At 41.8% G+C, this 24,956-nt stretch overlaps 1 long non-coding RNA gene across 1 annotated transcript; it reads left to right on the top strand.

Moving 5' to 3' along the window:
* Positions 1 to 24,201, top strand: LOC137201651 (uncharacterized). Its single transcript, XR_010932271.1, has 3 exons — positions 1 to 426; positions 18,837 to 18,999; positions 24,020 to 24,201. It is a non-coding gene; the product is annotated as an uncharacterized lncRNA (long non-coding RNA).
* Positions 24,202 to 24,956: the final 755 nt, after the last annotated feature.

Below are 24,956 nucleotides of genomic sequence, written 5' to 3'. Positions count from 1 at the left end.
CGGGGAATTTTAAGGAAGACAACCTCAGGCAGAGAACAGGAGCCACAAAGCTCACAAATGATGAGAAATCCTCTGATGGCCTCTGGCTCTTGGGGTCTGAAATTTCCATCTCAAGATCAAAAGCACCAAGGTACAGTCCAGCTGAGAAAGGGCACTTGTCCTAATTTGGGAAGAGGCTAAAAATAAAACCAAGGAGGAGTTTTTGGAGAGATGATATGGCATGGGGTTACTCGTCCATGACAGACATATTTCTTCTTCATTCTCTCTTTCTCCTTGGAGTTACAGAACTTGGGGGTTTCTGTCGTTGTAGTTTTTGCCTTATCAATAGCTTTAAAGACTATTAGTAGTATTCTTAGGGAGATTTACAGGAAGCTGTTTTCTTATTACCATCACATACACTTCATTTTCATTCTACCACCCTGAGAGGTAAGATATGATTCTTTTATACGTTCTCATTCCTGTGGAAAATGTTTATGTTTCTCTTTAATACCTTGGCCTTAAAGTTGTGAAACTCTGTTGTCTTATTCCAGAGATTTTTATTTACACAAAACTACTCTCTCCTTCACTAACAAAATCTTTTAAGACAAGTAGATTTCTGATAGAGGACATTTCACACAATATTAACTTGTTCTTTCAGAAGACAAATTTCTTTCTTCCTCAGCCTTCAATACATAATGATCGAGTTCTCTTATTGAGAAAATCTGTGCACGTCTTTTCTCTTTTACCTTGAAACTAGGGCTAGAAATATTAGATGCTGAAGAATTTCATTTCATTACCTTTGGCTTTATATTATGTAATTCTTTCCCAGTGGAGTGACAATTTAATTTCCAATCTGTCTTCCATTACATCATTATCCAGGTTTTAAAATATTAATCTCATTGATGACACACCATCTCTTCCAGTTTCTAGTACATGGTAAACTAGATATTTGTAAGTATTAATTTAAAGGAAAAAATTCGGCAAAAAAATTTAGTTTAAACTGGAATGATAAATAAAAATCTTCTTTAATCTTATCACACTCAATATATTTGCCTCAGATGCTGTTCATCGACCAAATTTATTTATTTTTTATTTATTTACTTATTTATTTTTTGGCCGCACTTCACGGCTTGTGGGATCTTAGGACCAGGGATCCAACCCAGGTCCTCAGCAGTGAAAGCACGGAGTCCTAACCACTGGACCGCCAGGGAATTCCCCATCTACCAACTTTAACTTCATGCCTTCTATGCAAATCCAGAATGGCAATTTCAAAGGGAAGAACAGTACAGCCTTCACATGGGGGCAAAGGGGGCTTCTGTGGGGAGCCTTATGCCTCAGGGCTCCCCAGGCTTTGAAGTGTCTTCGTATGGAAATGTTCTACATCTCCTCCAGCATGTGGGCCATTCGGTTTCTGTCCTTAGGGGAGCTCTCTGACCCTGCCTCCACCCACATGTCCACGAATTCTGCCATTCATTTTAAATCAAACTCTTTATATTGCTGGAGCCCTGCTAGAAATATTTCCCGAGGTCATCCCTCTGCCCCCATCCGCCAACAGTCTCTCCATGGCAACAGAGCCATCCTGTGTCACTCCCACCCCCGTGTCCAGCGTCTGCCTGGCTGAAGGGGATTTGAGAGTGTGTGTTTGTTTCTTTTAATAGCTCTGGATCTCAATGTTGGACAGGATCTCAGAGCTCTGCAAATCTAATCCCCGCTGAGTAGGAATGGCTTCTGTAATCCTCCATCACGTCACCCCTGCTTGGACATCAGCTCCCGAGAGCTCGTGGTACGCAGCCGAAATCCACTGCTGGGTGATGTGACTGCTGCCTATGCCCACCAGCCCGCAAAGCTAATTTTCCCTCCCAAAGCCGCAACGAACAAGGCCTAATCCCTGTTCCATATGGCGACCCTTAAGAGGCCTGAAATACTGAAGCATGTTTGCTTGAAGTTATTTCCTCCTTTCTATCAAAAATATTTTCTCTCCCCCCTCCTTTCTCTTTCTCTTAAGCACATGAAGTTTTGTCTCCCAACGCAAGAGGTTTTCTTTGACGTTAATTTCTCCTTCAGTAGTCAACACTCACATTCCTTAGGGAGAAGGTTTTTTTATGGAATTAATTCCTCCTTCCCCTCAGAAATGTTTTCTCTCACTGCTTGGGCTTTAAATCTTTAAAGACATTAGACATTAGACATGTATTCTAAAAGCTGAAAATGCCCAGTGAAGAGCAAGAATTTATTTAGAGAAGAGAATGTACCTGGAGCTACTGCTCCCTATGACATCACAGAACTCGCCCCTTGTTTCTTTTTCTGAGTTAACCATAAAGACCTGAGGTTTTGTTCTCATGTCTAAGAATGAAGCTCTTTTTCTTCTTTACAAAACCAACCTTAAATAGAGAAAGCACCTTAGAGAAAGGGTTTTTACATGAAGTTTTTCTGCCTAGTCCACATAAATTCCTTTTACAAATTCTTTTTTTAACCTTACAAATTCTTTTTAACCTTACAAATTCTTTTTTTAACCTTAATTTTAATCCTGCATCTCTGTTTTCTTATCTGAAAAATTGTTGAATATAGTTTCTTCCACTCCCCAGTCTTAAAGGTCAGGGATGCAAGAGTCTATCCGCTTCCGTTACAAAAGTATTCCTTGCGCCACCAGGGAAGTCCCACCACTTCAGTTTATATTTACAATGTTTTAATTTAAAAGAATAAAAGAAGATATAATTCATTTCAATTGGATTTTTGTGTATATCATTTCAACGAAATAAAAATATAATTTATTAATATGTCTACAAAATCAATTTTAGCTACTCAAAATAATGACATAGATCTAAATGTACTAATATGAGAACATGCCCATCATAAATTTCAGAAATAAATCTATAATGCTCTATTGTGTGTATGTGCGTGTAAAAATGATTAATGTGTATAAAAGGTGCGATGGGCTGAATATTTGTGTCCCCCTGAAATTCATATGTTGAAACATAATCCCCAATGTGATGTTATTTGGAGGTGAGGACTTGAAAGGTCTTAGTGCCCTTATAAAAGAGCCCTACAGAGCTCCCTTGCCTCTTTGCTACATGAGGACATGGCAAGTAGACGGACTTCTATGAACCAGGAAGTGGGCCCTCACCAGACACCAAATCTGCTGGCGCCTTGATCTTGGACTTTCCAGCCTCCGGAACTGTGTGAAATAAATTTCTGTTGTTTATAAGCTACCCATCTATGGTATTTTTGTTAGAACAGTCTAAAGGGACTAAGACAGGAAAGATAAACACAAAACTGTCAAGAATGATTATCTATGGGAGGTTTGTTGCATTGTATCCATGAAAGGAGAGAAGTGTTATAAGAGAACTTTCACTTTTGACTCCATATTCACTTGTATAAGTGGATAATAAGCATATATTTCTTCTAAAAAATGTTAAAGTTGCCACCAGAACAGAAATAGAAAAGAAAAAAGAAAATATACTGAGAACCTAGAATCAATCAACAGAAATTATATAAAATGTAGATGTTAATTTCCATTGCAATTCTTTTCTAATAACTATTTACATTTTATTAACCTCAAATTATGTCATCTAGTTTCATTTCATAATCTACGTCTTGTTTTTTTTTTTTTTTTTTTTTTGCGGTACACGGGCCTCACTGTTGCGGCGTCTCCCGTTGCGGAGCACAGGCTCCGGACGCGCAAGCTCAGCGGCCATGGCTCACGGGCCCAGCCACTCCGCGGCATGTGGGATCTTCCCAGACCGGGGCACGAACCCGTGTCCCCTGCATCGGCAGGCGGACTCTCAACCACTGCGCCACTAGGGAAGCCCTACGTCTTGTTATTTTAATGGTGATCATATTTAAGGTTGATTGTAACTTTTCTATGAAATAGTCAGTGATGAACTTTGACATCTTTCCCATGCATACTATAGATCAGGGAAATACTTCTTAAGGAGACATTACACCTTTACCATAGTAGAACTTCACAGTTCTTATAACATTTCTTCATAAAGAGTCAATTTTTTTATATTTTCACTCAGTTTGCAGTTCCTAGCTTTGTTGAGTCCTTGTTTTCCTGAACCTGACTCTAATCAGGGTCAATCTCTTTGGGATGTTTTCACAGGCTATTTGAAAAGGGATGATAAACTAGAGTTCCCCCATATTTTTTCCTCTTAAAAAAAATAAATATTCTTTTCCCTTGCTTAATTTTAAAACTCAAATAGAATTTCTGGTTCCTGCAAAGATGGTGAACTGGCACAGATGGCTGGCTCTCTTCCCCAGAGTCAAACAAGGAAAAGCTTCAAGAGAACATGAATTCCAGGAACTAATGACATCGACAGTAAGAAACCTCTGGGGAGGTAGAAGCAGTGCACCTGAAAGGGAATTCTATCTTTCCTTTAGACTATACCTTACAAGGAAGGTACACATTGCTGTATTTTGAAGTTATTGATTTGATTCTTTTCTGTATAGTTAAACTATCAACTTGAGATATTTGATTTTTTGTTTTCAATTTTCAGGATTACTATTTTCCTATCTTGATTTAATTTTGTTTTATAATTACATAAACCATTTACGTGGTTTATCTACCTGAAAGGGGTGGGGGCATATGGGTTGGCTAGAGCCTGGGGCAGAAGACTGGCTGGGAGAAATACATTAGTGAAAACAAGTTGACGTTCCCTCCTGCCTCTTCCATACTCTGTTTTGAGGCAATGACTGCCTTCTTGTCCATCAGGGAAATCAGTGAAATAGGGGTCCGGGGGGTAAAATCAGGCAACCAAAATCTCAGCTAGAGTTAGGAGTTAACAAAAACAGGGGTGAAGTGACCAGCCTGGAGCATTTATTCCTCCACCCCTTCACCATAATCCCTGGCTATTAACTTCCAAATTATATGTCCAGCCTGGACCTTGCCCTTGAACTCCAGACTTGTCTATCCAGAACAGCCTACTCATAACTCTCCTTGGATGTCTAATAGGCACTTCAAACAAAATGTGTCCTCAACCAAACTCTTGATATTCCCCCCAAAACCTCTTCTTTTTGCTGTCTTCCCCATTACAGTAAGTGATAATTCTATTCTTCTAGATACTGATTCCAAATCTCTTGGTGCTGTCCTCCATCTATACCTGGATAAATTCATACAATGGAGAACTATGCAGCTGTGGGGAAAAAAATAAGATTCCTATGTGCCACTATGGAGTGATTCCATGATGCATAGCTAAGTGAAAAAAGCAAGGTGCAGGATAAAGTGTACAGCAGTGTGTGCACCTTTACCTAAAAAGGGAGGCAAAATGAGAAAATGCATATATTTTCAAAAATGGAAGAATAAATTAAAATGAAATGGGAAATGACTACTTTTAGGTGGAAGGAAGAAGCAGGTTCGAGGAAACAGGGTTAGAAGATAAACTTCTGTGAATATACTTTGCTTTATAGCTTTTAACTTAGAAACCATGTAAATGGTTTATGTAATTATAAAACAAAAATAAATCAAGATAGGAAAATATTAATCCTGAAAATTGAAAACAAAAGAACCCAAATATATCAAGTTGATGGCTTAACTATACATAGAAGAATTAATTCAATAACTTCAAAACACAGCAATTTGTACCTTCCTTGTAAGGCATAGTCTAAACGAAAAATAGAATTGCAAAGTAATCTTAAATTGTATTCAGGAGTCATATTGCTAATAACAAAAGTATGAAACTGTTAAACACACATATATATAATAGGATAAAACAAGTAATCCATTAATGATGTTTGAAACTATTATATATACACATAGAATAAACTAAGGCAAATTAAGTAATTGTGCTAATGAGTAAGCATAAAGAGACACAAATATAAAATCAAAGAAGTTAGGTTTTGAAAATGTGATATTTTATTTGAATTGGAAATACGAGTATTAACTTAGAATACAAGAATAAATGTTTCTAGCTCTGCCCAAGGAAACGACCTAGAAGAAATGACCAGCCCAATGAGGACCCCTAGTGCCCAGACTGTATTCTCTAAATACCATTTCCCGTGAAAAGGAACCAGGACTCCTTGGGAAAATGGATGAATTCCTGTCAGAAGCAAGAATGAGCCTGGAATACCTAGTCACACTAGAAAACAAGGAAGCGATTAAAGTTCACTGGGGTCATGTAAAAAAGTCCACGGGAACCAGTTTGAAGGAGCTCCCAATGGTCAAAACTGAAACAATTCGCAGGAGGTCCCAATAGCCAAAGATGGAACATTATCAATAAGAATAATGATCGTAGTAGAGTGAAACATATAAAATATGTTAAAATCCACAAGTTTATAATGATACTTTTTAAAAAACCTCATCGATCACCTTTAGAGGATACAAAAGAACCAAATAATTTTTCTAAAAACTGGAAATGCAAGAGAATTAATACCCCACGAAGCAAGCTTCCTACAAGGACAGGAGTCAGTGTAAATACCCCTTTCTTCTCTTTCAAGCAACAGTTCTTCGCGGGCACTCTACATGACTTCCCAGGGTGTCCCTAGCAGGATGAACTCCTAGCTCCCCACAGCGGGATCAAGTCAGTGAGGTGCTCTCAGGTGATCTTTTCCTCCTTTCCTGCTTCAGTCTCCCTTCTTCTGCTCCTTGGAGGATCATTTCCCAAAACAATGACCATCATGCAAGTCCTTGTCGCAGGCTCTGCCTTTTTGAAGAACCTAGGGTTCTTCAAGAGTTGTTCCCTCAGAAGGAGATTCTGGAACTGGGTCACTGATAGGTCAAACATCAGTAATGACTCCACTACTGGTGAGAAGTAAGAAAGACTATGGCTTTGGCTGACTTTTGTTCATGGCCTTAAAGGCCTTGAAGAAAAAAAATAAAAAAAGATGGGCTCAGGTTAACCAGACAACTCTAGACATACTGTGAAAGTGAGAAAGCCTCCATGGCAGAGTTTAAAGAGGTTCTTACCCTTTTTCACAGGGGCCTGAAAATCAAGTCCAGGATGTAACTGCTAGGCTAGCAGAGCTCAAAGAATACTGAACAACAGTCTAAACAGGTCTCACATCAAGTTCAAGGATCCGATATCATGATGCTGAGAATCAGAGACCTACCATGGGGATATCTGGGTGCATGAGCCTAACCACCTTGAACCCCGATACCTCTTAATCTTCCAGGTTGGCAAAAGCAGCTTCCTCCTCCCTTGCTAAAGGAGAACAGCCTCCATTAAAATGGAGACTCCCAAAAGACCACACCTGAGGCAGGTAGTTCACAAAATGATGCTTGGTCTCTTCTAGATCTGGCTCCATCTTCCCTACCTGCCTTCAAACCCATGACTAGGGGCAGGTCCGAGTGGAACCCAAGCGGGGAATTACTCCTCTGGAAGCATATTGTATACGCACTCTGTGAATATGAATACCTGGCCGGCATATAGCAACAGGAGCTGGGGCATGTACGGAAGTGGAACTCAAGGGTGTTAGACAGAGAGGGAAAGATAAAAGGCAGGATAAGGGAGCAATTGTTGACATGGGAGCACTGTTTCATGACCTGGGGCTTATTGTCCTGACAAGGGCACCTGAATCAGTCCTCAAATGCTGTTGGGATGACTCCTTCAAGCTTGAACACAGTGTTGGTTGGCCACGAGATAGAAATGCTAGAACTGCCTTGACAGAGTGTGGAGGAAGGTTCAGGAAAGTAGAAATGTTAGAATGATTGCTATACGACTCGGAGAACCTGATACCTAACTAGGTCCCCCAGGAAGGCCCAGAGGGAACTCCCATCACGGGAGCAATAAGAGATGACACTGGTCATGGGGCGCCAGAATCTTCGAGAAGTCCAGCAATAAGCGGGCCTCTGTACGACACCGCTGACTGCAGGAGATTCTGCCATGGAGTCAAACTCTATTACCACACGGGGTGACAGGATTCCAGACCAGCAGAGGCCAGATGATGACACCTAAACTTAAGAGTCAAGATGGGGCTTCCCTGGTGGCACAGTGGCTGAGAATCTGCCTGCCAGTGCGGGGGACACGGGTTCGAGCCCTGGTCTGGGAAGATCCCACATGCCGCGGAGCAACTGGGCCCATGACCCACAACTACTGAGCCTGCGCGTCTGGAGCCTGTGCTCCGCAACAGGAGAGGCCGCGATAGTGAGAGGCCCGCGCACCGCGATGAAGAGTGGCCCTCGCTTGCCGTAACTGGAGAAAGCCCTCGCACAGAAACGCAGACCCAACACAGCCAAAAATAAATAAATAAATAAATTAAAAAAAAAAAAAAAAAAAGAGTCAAGATGAACAGGATTCTTGTAATACAGACCAAGCTTGGGATGATAGTCAAGGTCCCCTGACCTACCAGGACCTGTGGCAATGGCTAATAGACCAGGGTGTTACTAGGAACAAAACAGATGGACAACAGATTAGAATATTACTTGGTTTATGTAACCACACAAAAATTGAAAGCTAATGAGAAAAAGGTTGATTATCAGTCACTACAATGGTTACTTACACTCTCATTTATCAGTTCTAGGACAGTTCTGAGACCTAGAGCCTACTGACTGAAAAGGATGCCTAAACCCCTTGTTAAAAGTCCTTGCAGTGCCACGTCAAATACATACATAAGCATTTCCCTATTCCTTCCCCAAAGGAATCTGCAGCCATTTTCTAGACACACTAGGGAAAGGGGAATACCCAGACCCACTGGATACACAGTCTGGACTGACAGTGATGCCATGGGACCTAACATGCCATCATAGTTCCCAAGTGAGAGTGAAGCTTATGAAAGCGAGGAGAGAAATGGTATCTTAGTCCAAGTTCATCTCATGGTGGGAACAATGTGTGCATGAATGTTGTCAGGTCCCTGAGTGCATCCCTGGGATGGATATACTTAGAAACAGGAAAACCTGTTATTATGTAGTCATTATGGTAGAAATGGTCAAGTGAAAGCCTCTGAAATGACCTGTTTCCTCTTCCAGCCATGATAGTATATCAGAAGGAATACCACATACTGGGAAGAATTACAGAAATTAGTACCACCTTCAAAGTATTCAAGAAAGCAGAGACGGTGGTCCCCATCACGTCCCAGTTTAATTTACCTTTCTAATCCTGAAAAAAGAAAAAGAAAAAAGATTGACAGCTGCTGGTTCACTACCATAAACTGATATAAACTTAAGCAAGGGGTAGTCCCAATCACAGGTGCTATACCAGATGTGATACCTTTACTGAAACAGAACAACATAGTTTCCGTCACTTGGTATACACTACTGACCTGGCAAGCACATTCGTTTCAATTCCTAGCAATGAAGAGGACCAAAAGCTTTTTTTTTTATGTGGGACGGACAGCAGTACTCATTCACTGTTTTGTCCCAGGGGTATGCTCACTCTCCCAGCCTCTGGCATCTTTCATCATGGAGCTGCATTTTTTCCTTCGCCCAAAACACAAAGAAGTCAAAGGATAAGGTCCATCAGAAGGTGAAGGAGATACAGGCTTCTGCTCCAGGCCAACAAGGTAAACCAGCAGATCAGTGATAACACGTCTGAGTTGCAATAGCAACTGATGCCCTACACTGACCCTGAGAGCATTAAAAAAGGGCTGCTTCTTCCCTTCCACCTTTCAGAAACTTGCACAAGTTTCTTTTGTCACCAACCCCAACCTGGAACCACACAGGGAAAGAAATTCTAAGAAAGGCAGTTCTAGCTTAGCTAGGTTCAAACACCCCACCAACTTTCTTGGGTTCCATGTAAATTATAAACAATAGTCCTCAAGTTTTATTGTGCAAAAGTGTCGTAAGGCATTCTGATTGCCTACTGCTACACACTAAACTTCCCCCAAATTAGTGACATAAAACAACAGCCATTTTATTATTCTCAGGGCTTCTATGGATCAAGAATTCACAGCACAGTGAGGATAACTTGTCTCTACTTCACAATGTCTGGGTCGCTCAGTTGAAAAGCCTTATAGGTGGGGATGTTGCAAATGGCTGGAGGCTGGAATAAGCTGGAGTCTTCTTCACCAACATGTCTGGTACCTGGGCTGGGATGACTCAAAGGCTGAGCTTGGGTTTCCCTGGTGGCGCAGTGGTTGAGAGTCCACCTGCCAATGCAGGGGACGCGGGTTCGTGCCCCGGTCCGGGAGGATCCCACATGCCGCGGAGCGGCTGGGCCCGTGAGCCATGGCTGCTGAGCCTGAGCGTCCGGAGCCTGTGCTCCGCAACGGGAGAGGCCACAACAGTGAGAGGACCGCGTACCGCAAAAAAAAAATATATATATATATATATATATAAATATATATATATATATATATATATATATAGGCTGTAGGTTTAAAGAAGAATCCCTTGGACTGGGCATATTCCCCCGCCCTCCTCCTCTTCATCACCATCATCATCATCATCATCTCAGTCCATAAGGAGGTAAGAAAAGAGACAGTTTACATTGTGAACTGATTTCATCTGGTTAGAAAGGAGTGGAGGGGGAGACCAAATGAATTCCTACATATATCTCCGAATTGTTTTTTTAAATATCCCTAACTTGATACATATTCTTACCCCTCTCTCTCACTGACATTCCATGAACAGCTGATCCAGTAAAAACTCAATCTATTCCAAAAAATTTTTTCAATGAATCAACTTTTGATTTCACTGACCGGTACTTCCGACTCTCTCTCTCTCTGATGCTGCATTTAAAATCTTCAAAATCCCCCAAAATAGCATTCAGCCTTCCTGTATCCAGAGACAGGGGCCCAGAGACAAAAAAGATCAGGCCCCAGGCTGTTTTCAGGTGGCACAGTGGCAGACATTCCTACGCAAGTCTTTGTCAGTTTTTAACTGAAATGTCTTTAAGCTCTCCATCCTGAAATTTTTTTCTATGGCATCTATGACAGAAATGCATTCATCTCTCATATATACAACTGCATGGGAGTGGGAAGGTGTGGGAAATCCATTCAAAATTGAGTAATCGAATTGGAACTAGGAATGCAGCTGTACAGAGACACAGAAAGGAAAAAAATGGAGGAGAGGAACAGAAAAAAAGAGGGAGTCAAAAAACAACAGAAAAATATTTCTATAGACCAGATGAAAATTTACACCAAACGTTTTGTCATGAATTATAATCAAGTTAAGATGAAGTAATCGGAGTGTAATCCAATATGACTGCCTCCGTATAAAAAGGGGAAATTTGGACCAGAGACAGACACATACAAAGGGAAGATGATGTGAAAACACAGGGAGAAAGCCATCTACCTGCCAAAGGGTGTCTGAGACCACCAGAAGCTAGAAGAAAGCCCTGGCACAGATCTTTCCCTCCCAACCCTCAGTAGGAACCAGCCCTGCCGACACCTTGATCTTCAACTTCTCGCCTCCAGAGCTATGTGACAATAAGCTTCTGCTGTTTAAGTCACCCAGTTTGTGGTACTTCGTTACAGCAGCCCTAGCACACTAATTCAAGAAGGGGGGTGGAAGAACCAATATACTAAATTTACCATTGATCATTGCAGGGAATTAACTGGCATTATCTCAAGAAATACAGGTGAAATGGTGTGTTATAAAGTAAACGACTTGTATAAAAATACAAATACTTGAGTGTTAACAGAAGAAACCCACACATAAAAACAAAGATGCTCTCTATGAATTGTGAAAATAGAAAATACACTTAAAAATTTATGACAAAGCAAGAACAAACATTAACCTTGAATTAATGTGAAATGACTAAATTCACCTTTTAAAAGAAAAGGTTTTCAGATTGGATCACAGAATAAAATTCTGCTATGCATAAGGACACACCTAAAAGAGATTATCCTAGTGTCTATTGCTTTGTCTATTTGAAAATGAATCTTGAGTTGCTAAGTAGGAGCCGAGCCAAGAAAAAGATGACCTGGCCCATATTACCGTTGAATATGCAACATCATCTGTCACAAATTCACTTAGAAACTTCTCTGGTGCTGATCATATGTTTATGAATGCATCTCTGTATATATGAAGAGTGTGAGTTCAGTTATAAAGTGCATTAATATAGCCAGAGGTAGGATTCTTTGTCCACAGTTCAAATATGTGTGCTCAAAATTCAGAAAAGTTAAAAATAAGAATATGACAGGGACTTCCCTGGTGGCGCAGAGGTTAAGAATCCACCTGCCAATGCAAGGGACACGGGTTCGAGCCCTGGTCCAGGAAGATCCCACATGCCACGGAGCAACTAAGCCTGTGTGCCACAACTACTGAGACTGCACTCTAGAGCCCGCGAGCCACAACTACTGAGCCCGTGTGCCACAACTACTGAAGCCCACGCACCTAGAGCCCGTGCTCCGCAGCAAGAGAAGCCAACGCAATGAGAAGCCCGCGCGCTGCAACGAAGAGTAGCCCCCGCTCACCGCAACTAAAGAAAGCCTGCGCACAGCAACAAAGACCCAACACAGCCAAAAATAATTAATTAATTATTATTATTATTATTATTTTTTGGTACACGGGCCTCTCACTGTTGTGGCCTCTCCCGTTGCGGAGCACAGGCTCCGGACGCAGGCTCATTGGCCATGGCTCACGGGCCCAGCCACTCCGCGGCACGTGGGATCTTCCCGGACCGGGGCACGAACCCGCATCCCCTGCATCGGCAGGCGGACTCTCAACCACTGCGCCACCAGGGAGGCCCTAATTAATTAATTTTTTAAAAAAGAATGTCAATAGCATATCAGAAAAATCCAACTGAAAAGAAAGTTGAGGCTATGATCTTAATATAAAAATTGATTTCAGAACAAAAAAATATTAACAAGTGTTTTTGTTTGTTTTGTTTTGTTTTGCGGTACGCGGGCCTCTCACTGTTGTGGCCTCTCCCATTGCGGAGCACACGCTCTGGACGCCCAGGCTCAGCGGTCATGATTCACGGGCCCAGCCACTCCGCGGCATGTGGGATCTTCCCGGACTGGGGCACGAACCCGTGTCTCCTGCATCGGCAGACGGACTCCCAACCACTACGCCACCAGGGAAGCCCTAACAAGATTTTTTTTTTTTCATTTCAAATTTCCTTTTTAATTTTAAGTCATAGCTTTTTGTTGCAACACTACTTGTTCAAAAGTTAGATCATGAAGGTACCTTCCTATGACCTCCAAATAATTAATCAAAATGTTCTTCACCCTAACAAGATTTTTTAAAGCACTTTATAATGATAAAGGATGTAACTCACAGTAAAGATATAACAATTACCAGCGTCTATGCACCAAATCACATTGCACAGTCATAAAACAAACCTGTAGGTGATATAAGAATAGGCAGAAACACAATAGCAGTGGGAATTTTTAACCTTTTTCCACCCATGAAAGAACAAGTAGATCAGTTTTTCTCCCACTCCTTTACCTCTAAAACTCCCCCAGAGTTGCATAATTACCATAACGTAAGGACAGCACCTGCACTACACAGGAAATGGTTTAGTGTTACTGGAAGGTAGATTTAGACAGGTCAAAATGTATATTATAAACTCTAGGGCAACCATTAAAATTTTTTAAGAAGTATAATTGATAGACTAAGAGAGTAGATAAAAAATGGAATAACATAAAATGCTCATTAAAACTGGAGAAGACAGGAAGTTCCCTGGTGGCCTAGTGGTCAGGATTCTGGGCTTTCACTGCTGTGGCCCAGGTTCAATCCCTGGTCAGGGAACTGAGATCCCGCAAGCCACGCAGCATGGCCAAAAAAAAAAAGAAAAAAAAAGATGTCAAAACTAGAGAAGGCAGGAAAAGAAACATCTGGCAACAAATAGAAAACAGTTACAAACATAGTGGATATTCAAGCAAATATATCTATAAATACACCAATTAAAAGATAGAGACTGTCAGAGTGGATAAGAAAAACAAGACCAACTATATATTGTCTACAGGACAAGAAACCCACTTTAATGATAAAGACACAGGTAGATTAAAAGTAAAGGGATGGGGCTTCCCTGGTGGCGCAGTGGTTGAGAGTCCGCCTGCCGATGCAGGGGATACGGGTTCGTGCCCTGGTCCGGGAAGATCCCACATGCCGCGGAGCGGCTGGGCCCGTGAGCCATGGCCGCTGAGCCTGCGCGTCTGGAGCCTGTGCTCCGCAGCGGGAGAGGCCACAACAGTGAGAGGCCCGCGTACCGCAAAAAAAAAAAAAGAAAAGTAAAGGGATGGAGAAAGATATATTTATATAGATAATGCTAACATTAACCAAAAGAATGCTAGAAGAGCTTATTAATTTCAGACAAACAGATTTCAGAACAAGGAAAATTTTCAGCAATAAAGAGGGGTACTGCATAATGATCAAGGGATCAATTCTCCAAGAAGATATACCAATCATACAGCTGTTCAACTCCAAGCTGAATAGAGAAACAGACAAATTGCCTATTATAGTCAGAGACTTCAGCATCTTCCTGTGAGCAATTGGTAGACCAAGCAGGCAGAATATTAGTAAGGGGACAGTTGACCTGAGCAGCACTGTTGATCACTTGATCTAATGAACATTATAGATCATGGCCTTCAAAACGGCGGGAGCAGACATTCTTCTCAAGCCCACACAGAACATTCACCTCAAAAGAACATGTTCTGGGCCCTAAGACACATCTTAGCAAATTTAAAAGACTAAAAATCACACAAAAGAATTTCTCAGATCACAGTGGAATTAAACTAGCAATTAACAATAGGAAGATAGCTGAAAAATCCCCCAGATACTTGGAAATTAAACACACTTCTAAATAACACATGAGTCATAGAAGAAGTCTCAAGAGAAATTTTTAAATATTTTGAACTAAATGAAAATAAAAATGCAGCTTATCAAAATTTAAGAGATGCAACAAAAACAGTGCTTATAGGGAAATGGAACGCCCATGTTGGAAAAGCAGAAAGCTCTAAAACCAATAAGCTGAACTTGCATCTTAGGAAACTAGGGAAAGAAGAGCAATTTGATCCTAAAGCAGAAAGAACAAAAGAAATAATACTGAACACAGGAACTCAATAAAGGGAATCAACAAAACCAAAGACCGGTTCTTTTGAAAGATTAGTAAAATTGATAATCCTCTAGCCAACCTACGGAAAAAAGACACAAATTACCAATACCAGAAATGAAAGAAAAAGATACACACACCCCAATGTGCACTGCAGCACTATTTACAATAGCCAGGACATGGAAGTAACCTAAATGTCCATCGACAGAGGAATGGATAAAGAAGATGTGGCACATATATACAATGGAATATTACTCAGCCATAAAAAAATGAAATAATGTCTTTTGCAGGAACATGGATGGACCTAGAGATTGTCATACTGAGTGAAGTAAGTCAGAGAGAGAAGGACAAATATCATGTGATACCACTTATATGTGGAATCTAAAAAAAATGGTACATACTTATTGGTATGGTACATACCATATAAGTAATGGTACATACTTACTTATTTACAAAACAGAAATAATTACAGATGTAGAGAACAATCTTATGGTTACCAGGGGGGGAAGCGGGGGAGGGATAAATTGGGAGATTGGGATTGACATATACACACTACTATATATAAAATAACCAACAAGGACCTACTATATAGCACAAGGAACTCTACTCAGTACTCTGTAATGACCTACATGGGAAAAGAATCTCAAAAAGAGTGGGCATATGTATATGTATAACTAAATCACTTTGCTGTACACCTGAAACTACACAACATTGTAAATAAATTACACTTCAATAAAATTTTTTTTTTTTTTTTTTTTTTTGGCGGTACGCGGGCCTCTCACTGTTGTGGCCTCTCCTGTAGCGGAGCACAGGCTCCGGACGCACAGGCTCAGTGGCCATGGCTCACGGGCCCAGCCGCTCTGCGGCATGTGGGATCCTCCCGGACCGGGGCACGAACCCATGTCCCCTGCATCGGCAGGCGGACTCTCAACAACTGTGCCACCAGGGAAGCCCCAATAAAAATTTTTTAAAAAAAGAAATGAAATAGAGCTCATCACTATTGATTCCATAGACATTAAAAGGATAACAAAGGAAGACTATGAACAACTGTGTGCCAACAAATTTGATAATTTAGGTGAAATGGACCAATGCCTTGAAAGACACAGACTACCAAAGCTCACACAAGAAAAAATAAATAACCTGAATAGTCCTATCTCAAAGAAACTGAATCAATAATTAGTAGCCTTCCAGAAAATAAATCACAAGGCCCAGATGGCTTCATTGGTGAACTCAACAACCTATATGGAAGATAATTTAGCAAGATCTTTCAAAATTTAAAATGTACCTATCCTTTAGCCCAGGAAATTTTTAGTTATATAAACTTGTAAACCAGGGAAATGATATATGTAGTAGGTTATTCATTACAGCATTGTTCTTACTATCAAAAGATTGAAAACAATGTAAATGTCCATTGATTGACTACTTGTTCAGTAAGGTATGGTACATCCACACATGAGAATCTATACAGCTGCAGAAAAAGTGAGGACAGTTCTCATATACCAATATGGAATAATTTCTAAGATATATAGGCACACAGAAAGAAAACAATGTACAGAAACCATGAGTATAGTAGGCTACCATCTGTGTAATAGGGAGAGGGGAGAAGAACATATGCATGTATTTGCTTGTCTGGGTACAAAAAAATCTTCGGAAAAATATATATGAAACTAACATAACAAGACATACCTCTGAGAAAGGGAAATGGGTGGTTGGAAAACAGAGGCTAGACGGAAATTCTTTACTACACATCCTTCAGTATGTTTTTAATTTTTGAAATATTTGTTTTACTCCAAAAATATATGGAATTTTAAAAGTTAGTTTCCCTGTTGTCCCCTCGCAGAGATTCTGATTTGGGGCCAAGGAATCTGCATTATTAACAGGTTTCCCAAGTGATACAGGAGATGCAAGGAGCATGCTGTGAGTAACATAAATCCACCTCACAGGTCCACATATAAAATTATTATAGAAGTGGAAACACAAGGAAATGAGGATGAAGAGAGCCAAAGATGACATCCAGGCTCTGGTCCCTCAGAATGGGGAAATTATAACCTTGTCCTCAATAGGACAAGATGGAAGGGGAGTTTTCCAAAATAAAGGACGATCCATCCAGGCAGATGTAAATGAGAACTAGATCCTTTCTCCATTCTGACTGCAATTTTAATATAGACTGTGTCATTAGAAAGAAATAGCTGATGTGACAATTAAGTTACAGACATGTCAATAGAGCTCCTCTCTTTGGATTCCTCTTTTTCTCCAAAATCAACCTTTAAGATTCAAATAAGAATTGTGCACAAGTTTTTCCTTCTCCCTTCTAAAAAATGTACTTGGTGTAGGATGGAGTGGTAGACACTGGTATGCACACACCACACACACACACACACACACACACACACACACACACGAGTCTCTCCAATAACCATGTTCATGGTGCTAACTTTCCTCCTAGCGTCCTGCTTCTCCCACACCATCCCATCCTGTCCCGCCTTCATTCGTTCAACGAGCATATACCGAGAACTTATGTTTCTGGCGCTATTCTCGTTACCAGGGACAGAGTCCTGATCAAGGTCCCTCCTCCCATGATGTGTACATTCTAGTGGAAGGGGGCAAACAAAAGAAAAAAGCATAGAAATAAATTATATATTTTCAGGTAGTAATAAGTGCTCTGGGGGAGACGGAACACTTTAGGTTGGGTAGTCAAGGAAAGTCTCTCTGAAGAGGTGACCTGAGACCTGAATGACGAGGAGCTAACCACGTGAATTTCTGGGGGAAGAACCTTCCAAGTAGAGGAAGAGTGAGTGCAAAAGCTCTGATCTCCAGCATGCTTACGTTCCCGAGGAGTGCAAAGATCAGTACGGGTGGAGTACAGTAAACTGGGAGGATACTAAAATATTAGATAAAAGAAGGCGGCTGCGTGTGTATATACGTGCTATAACTCACCTCTACACCATTGTATCGTAGGTTACATGTATCATGGCCTCTTACCCCTTAATACTTCTGTGTGGATTTCCTAAGAACAAGGATATTCTCTTACACAACCACAATACAGTAATCAAGATGAGGAACTTTAACACTGATACGTTTCTCTAATCCACAGTCCTTATTCCAAGGCAAACAACTATTCCACTAGGTTCTTTATAGCATTTTTTCTGGTCCAAGGTCCAGTCCAAAATCACAGACAGCATTTAGTTGTCACGTCTCCTTGCCCCTGAATCAATTCCTCAGCCTTCACTTGTTTTTTAAGATATTGGCATTTTAAAAGAATACAGGTCAGTAATTTCATAGAATTTGCTTTTTTTTAGCTTATCTCAGATTGGATTTATTAAATTTCTTTTTACATATACATCTATCCACTCTATTTTAGATTCTTTTCCCATATAGGCCATTACAGAGTATTAAATAGAGTTCCCTGAGCTGTACAGCAGGTCCTTATTATTTATCTATTTTATATACAGTAACGTGTATATGTCAATCCCAATCTCCCAATTTATCCCTCCCCCTGCCCCTTTCCCCCCTTGGTAACTGTATCAATAGATACAGTTGTATCTATTGATACAACTGTAACTGTTTGTTTTGTAAGTAAGCTCATTGCTTCTATGTGGGTTTTTCTGATGTCTTTATGGTTAGATTCAGGTTACAAATCTATGGCTGGAAAGCCCCATGGGTGATTTTGTGTTCTCAGAGCATCAATCCAGAGGCGCTATCCCTTGTTGGTAATGTTAATTGTGATTATTTGGGGGAAGGTATTGTTAGTTTCTCCACTGCATTGTTACTCTTTGTGGAATGATACTTTGAGAGCATGTAGATATCTTACTCCTCATCAAAGGAACCCTTTAAACGTAAACACATTAATTATACCCAGCAAAACAGACAATAACTCCTGGGTTCCACTTTCTGGGTTATTTGGAAAGATGTTCAAACTTTTTGTTTAAATCAGGGTCCAAAGACAGTATTTACAATGCATTTGGTTGCCATGTCTTGTGTCTCTTTCAGTCTATGACGAGGGAACATAAATCCTCGCCAATTCTTACAAGCATGAAATTCCGTGATCGAGAAGCTTCCTGGACACACATGCAGGGTGGTGATTCTACTCCAGCACCTGGCACATCGAGCTCACCGACTTTTCTCGAATTGTTGGGTCCTCACTTCCAACCAGGTATGCACATCGTCTCCCTCTGCAGTAGGTCGTGGCTGTGCTATGTTCTGCCCAGACTCAGAAATGTCACCCCTGAGGGAGGACTAGAACTTGGGCAGACTTCCAGAACATGAGTCAGCCAAAGTCCTGGGCTGAGCCTGCTCACGGCACGAAGTGTCCAGGCCACCGACTCAGGGGGCAAAGATGTAACATGGAGGGGGAGTGGCAGGGAGGAAGCGGCCTTCTTGGTCATGACCTCAGGGCTGAGCTACTCACGACAAAGTGCCCCTTGCTATGACTGCTGGTGTGGAGAAGAGAATGAATGCTGGCTGAAATCTGACTGTAAAGTATTTAAATACCATTATCAGGAAAGGTACATACTGAAAGACTCACTACAAACACTGCAAACGTGTGTGTGTGTGTGTGTGTGTGTGTGTGTGTGTGTGTGTGTGTGTGTTACCTTAGAGGCTCAAATGCCCTCCTGGTGCAGACTGCTATGTTGGGGAAAACTGCTCAAATGGGCAACTTAGATTAGCAAACGTGAAGCAGAAACCGTGGTGGGAAACGACAGTGTTTGAGGATCTGCGACTCCCAGGAACCAGAGGTCCGAGCACTGAGAAAATGCATGGTCGGTGTGTGAGCCGAGGCTGGCTCTGCAGACCATCTCTTTTGGGGGGAAAAAAATGTCCAGTTAGACTGTACTGTAGCTAAAAACTAATGGCTATTTGGGGGAGATCTATTTGTCCTTATTTGAACAATTGCAACCCAGAGGTGAATATGTGAGGCAAAGAAGAATTCAGGAGAGGCAGACAGACAGACAGCATCGGCACCCACTGCTGAGGAAGGGCTGTAAAGATCACCCCCCGCTGCTGTCCCACCTGCTGGATTTTTAAAGTTCTTCGTTCTTCCAGGTGCTCAGGTCAAACACCTTGGAGTCACCCGCAACACCTCACAGCCCATTTCGCCAGCAAATATCCTATTAGCCGTTCTACCCAGAGCAAAGCCACTCCTCACCGTCCCCACAGACCCCACCCTTGTCTGGGCATCAGTGTCTCTCACTGCATCACCCGAGGGCCGGCTTCCTGGTCTCTCTGCTTCTGCCCTTGCCCCTACTGCCTAGGGGGTAACGGAGGCCCTTTTAAACCCTCCAGTGGTTTCCTATCTTGCTCAGAATAAAGCCAAAGTCCTTATGAATGACCTATGTGGAAAAAAAAAAAAAACACGAAGCGAACAAACCAAAACCCACAGAAAGCTGCAAAGAAGAAAAGCGTTTATCTGGGGTCTTAAGAATTGCAATTCAGGAGACACAGATTAGGGTAAAACTGAAAGAGTGTTCCAGGGAAGAGACGAGGCGGGGGGCTATTAAGCCACAAAGCTATAGCCTGACATAAAAAAAGAAATATTTGTCCTAAGGGGTAGGCTGCCACGCGCTGTTTTAGGGTACGGGTCTAACAAGCAGGTAGACTGTCACAAGTTACTTTAGGGTAAGGGCCTGATAGGTATCTTGAGCTTCTGGAACATTTTACAGATGTTCTGGATGCCTGCATGGGGACAATAAGTGGTCAAAAGGCCAGATTCCATCCAGGCTGACGTGCGTAAGTCATACTTCCTCTATGGCCTCCTGGCTCCGTTTTAGAGAGAGAGCTCTCTTAGCAATACCGACTCCATGTTTATTTTCCTTTCACACCCACAAGGTCCTACAAGATCCGCCCTGCACCCCATCTGTATTAGCCAGGGCTCTCTGGAGAAATGAACCCACATGAGATACACAGATACATACAGATCTTCCTTGACTTACGATGGCCAGGCACCGGGCTTTACAAGTATCCATCCTCGTAACAAGCCTATGGGGAAGATATTGTCATTATCCTCATTTACAGATGACAACACTGAGGCACAGAGAAGGCAAGCAACTTGCCCAAGGACTCCCAATTCATAAGCAGTAGAACTGGGGCGTGGCTCCCGGGCAGCTAGGCTCCAGGGTCCAGGCTTAGCCATCCTTGCTACTACCTTCTCCCTCTCTGTCACGCCAGCCACACCAGCCTCCCCACTTTCCTCAACATACCAGTATCCTCCCGCCACAAGACCTTGCACATGCACTTCTCACTGACTTGAAAACTTCTCCCCCAGCTATCTCCTTGATTACGCCCTCATTTCTTCAGGTCTGGGTTCAGGTGTCACCTCTCCACCTAAAGCGGCATATGCTGGCACACCTGTGTCTCTAGCCACACCTCCTGACCTATTATATATTTATTAGTGCACTTATGTACTGCCTGTCTCCTGCACTGAAATGTAAACTCCAAGAAAGCAAGGATTTTTGTCTGTTTTGCTCATTGCTACAGTTTATAACCCCAGAGCCTACCTGAGAACATAGCAGGTATTAAATAAACGTGTCTACAGATGGCCAACAGGCACATGAAAAGGTGCTTAATATTGCGAATTATTAGAGAAATGCAAATCAAAACTACAGTGAGGTATCACCTCACAGCGGTCAGAATGGCCATCATCAAAAAGTCTACAAATAATAAACGCTGGAGAGGGTGTGAAGAAAAGGGAGCCCTCTTAAACGCTGCTGGTGGGAATGTAAATTAGTGCAGCCACTATGGAGAACAGTATGAAGGTTCCTTAAGGAACTAAAAATAGAGCTACTATATGATCCAGCAATCCCACTCCTGGGCATATACCCAGAAAAGATGAAAACTCTAACTTGAAAAGATACATACACCCCAATGTTTATAGCAGCACTATTTACAATAGCCAAGACATGGAAGCAACCTAAGTTGCTTCCAATAGATGAACTGATAAAGAAGATGTGGTATATATACACAATGGAATACTACTCAGCCATTAAAAAAATGAAATAATGCCATCTGCAGCAACATGGATGGACCCAGAGATTATCATACTAAGTGAAGTAAGTCAGACAGAGAAAGACAAATATCATATGATTTAACTTATATGTAGAATCTAAAAAAAATGATACAAATGAACTAATTTCCAAAACAGAAACAGACTCACAGAGATAGAAGACAAACTTATGGTACTAAAGGGTAAGGTTGGGGGAGGCATAAATTAGGAGTTTGTTACACACTATATATAAAATAGATAAACAACAAGGACCTACTGTATAGCACAAGGAACTATATTCAATATCTTGTAATAACCTATAATGGAAAAGAATCTAAAAATGAATAGACATATACATATGTATAACATTTTGTTGTACACCTGAAACTAATACATCGTAAATCCACTATACTTCAATTTTTAAAATAAACAAGCAAACAAACAAACATGTGAAATGAATTTAAGACTAAACAAACCAGACCTGAAAAAGCATTGAAAATGAAAGGAGATGACTTTCATCTTGTAATTTGGAAGGAAAAGTGAAAGGAGGTGATTCCCTGGAGAATGGATGTCTGTGGTACTGATCACACACTGTTCTCTAAGAGGACACAGAGGTGAGACCAGCACTACTGTGATGGGCAGGGAGGGGGTGTCTCCTGAAGGCTGGAACATGTCCATAATCAACACCAGGTACAAAGCCCGTGCTGCATAAGCAACGCTGACCAACTGGGAAGGTAGGCTTCGTGCAGATGGAGGACAGACGGTAATGAGGCGGGAACTCCCTCCCTGGGTTTCACACTCTTGGACCGGCGCTCTCCAAGAGTCCTGGTTGCATCAGAAGACACTCTCTGCTAATGTGAGGCAGGAATACCAATGATTTAGCCATGTAAAATGTAAACATCTTAGTGGGATGGATCCCATTACCTTGACAATAAATTCTGGCCTTCTTAGTATTAGGACAACCGTATTCTGTTGCCTTACTGCCAATTGTTGTTGGATTAGCCTGTGCCTTGCTAATATGGGAAGAACAGCCAGTACCTGTCCTATCCTCCTCCTACCTGTTCCATCATCATCATAACCTATTTCACAGAGAAAATGAAAGGCTTCCAACATGAGCTCCCAAAACCTCCCACTTCCAACCTACAAAAGTCTGTACACCTATACGCATCTGTGCCTCTTTCCCTCCTTTTTTTTAAATTAATTTTTATTGGAGTATAGTTGATTTACAATGTTGTGTTAGTTTCAGGTGTACAGCAAAGTGATTTAGTCATACATATACATCTATCCACTCTTTTTAGACTCTTTTCCCATACAGGCCATTACAGAGTATTGAGTAGAGCTCCCTGTGCTATACAGTAGGTCCTTGTTAGGTATCTATTTTACATATATAGTAGTGTGTATATGTCCATCCCAATCTCCCAATTAAACCCTCCACCCCCCTTACCCCCTGGTAACCGTAAGTTTGTTTTCCACATCTGTAACTCTATTCCTGTTTTATAAATAAGTTCATTTGTTCACTTTTTTTAGATTCCACATATAAGCGACATCATACGATATTTATCTTTCTCTCTCTCACTTCACTCAGTATGACAATCTCTAGGTCCATCCATGTTGCTGCAAATGGCATTATTTCCATCTTTTTTTATGGCTGAGTAACATTCCGTTGTATATATGTACCATATCTTCTCTATCCACTCCTCTGTTGATGGACATTTAGGTTGCTTCCATGTCTTGGCTATTGTAAATAGTGCTGCACTGAACATTGGTGTGCATGTATCTTTTTGAATTATGGTTTTTTCTGTGTATATGCCCAGGAGTGGGGTTGCAGGGTCATATGGAGCTCTATTTTTAGTTTTTTAAGGAACCACTATACTGTTCTCCATGGCGGCTGTACCAACAGGGTTCCCTTTTCTCCACACCCTCTCCAGCATTTGTTGTTTGTAGATTGTTTGATGATGGCCATTCTGACTGGTGTGAGGTGATACCTCACTGTAGTTTTGACTTGCATTTCTATACTAATAAGTGATGTTGAGCATCTTTTCATGTGCTTTTTAGCCATCTGTAGGTCTTCTTTTTATAATGAAAGCTATATCCAACCTCCCATGTTCTGATTCACATTTGTTTTTAATTTCTCAGGAATATCACTCAGTCAACCATCTTGTCCCTGAATCTTTAACATCTTCCTTCTTCCTAGCTCCTTCCTTTCAAAATTAAAGCTTGGGCTTCCCTGGTGGCGCAGTGGTTGAAGGTCCGCCTGCCGATGCAGGGGACACGGGTTCGTGCCCCGGTCCGGAAAGATCCTACATGCCGCGGAGCGGCTGGGCCCGTGAGCCATGGTCGCTAAGCCTGCGCGTCCGGAGCCTGTGCTCCGCAACGGGAGAGGCCACAACAGTGAGAGGCCCGTGTACCGCAAAAAAATAAAAAAATAAATAAAAAGTATCTTGGCCCTACCTCTTCATCGAGCTGCTGTGTGTTTCCCTCCTCCTTTTAACAGCCAAACTGTGTTGAGTCCACTTCTTTACCATCCACTCACTCCTGGGGTCTGCATCCACCAGCCTGCACCGCGACTGTTCTGGCCAAGGTCAGAGGCATTCTCACTGCTACATCCAGTAACCACTTCCCAGTCCTTTCCTCACTTGAGTTCTTGGCGGCATTTGACACTGTCCATCACTCCTCCTTGGAACATCCTCTTCTCTTGACTTGGCTCAGTGGCTCCCTGGATTTCCCCCTCCTTGTGTCACCACTTTTCCTCCTCCTCCTTAGTGCAATTGTGCCCCGCTGCCTGTCCCCTTGAATGCTGACATTCCTCAGTGCCCCGTCCTAGGCTCTGTTTTCCTATTCTACCTACTCTACCTGGGCAATTTCATCACTTCCGAGGTGCCGGGGGCTAGGTAAAGATGCTGATGACTTTCATATCGATTTCTCCAACCTACATCTCTCCCTTGGGACACCACAGTGCTAAGCCTAATTCTCAGCCTCAGCTCTTGAGGCTCAGGAACTTGGTTGACCAGCACACGCAGAGCGGCAGCACATTTTCCCTTGGGGAAAACTAAGTTATAATTGTCACATAGTAAAGACGCCAAAGGTTAGGGTCTACTTTCATTGCATTGATGTTACTGGTGGTGTTGTTA

The sequence above is a fragment of the Pseudorca crassidens genome, chromosome 11, assembly GCF_039906515.1.
Source record: "Pseudorca crassidens isolate mPseCra1 chromosome 11, mPseCra1.hap1, whole genome shotgun sequence".
In the NCBI taxonomy this organism is placed as follows: Eukaryota; Metazoa; Chordata; class Mammalia; order Artiodactyla; family Delphinidae; genus Pseudorca; species Pseudorca crassidens.
This window is presented reverse-complemented; position numbering and strand designations above follow the sequence as displayed.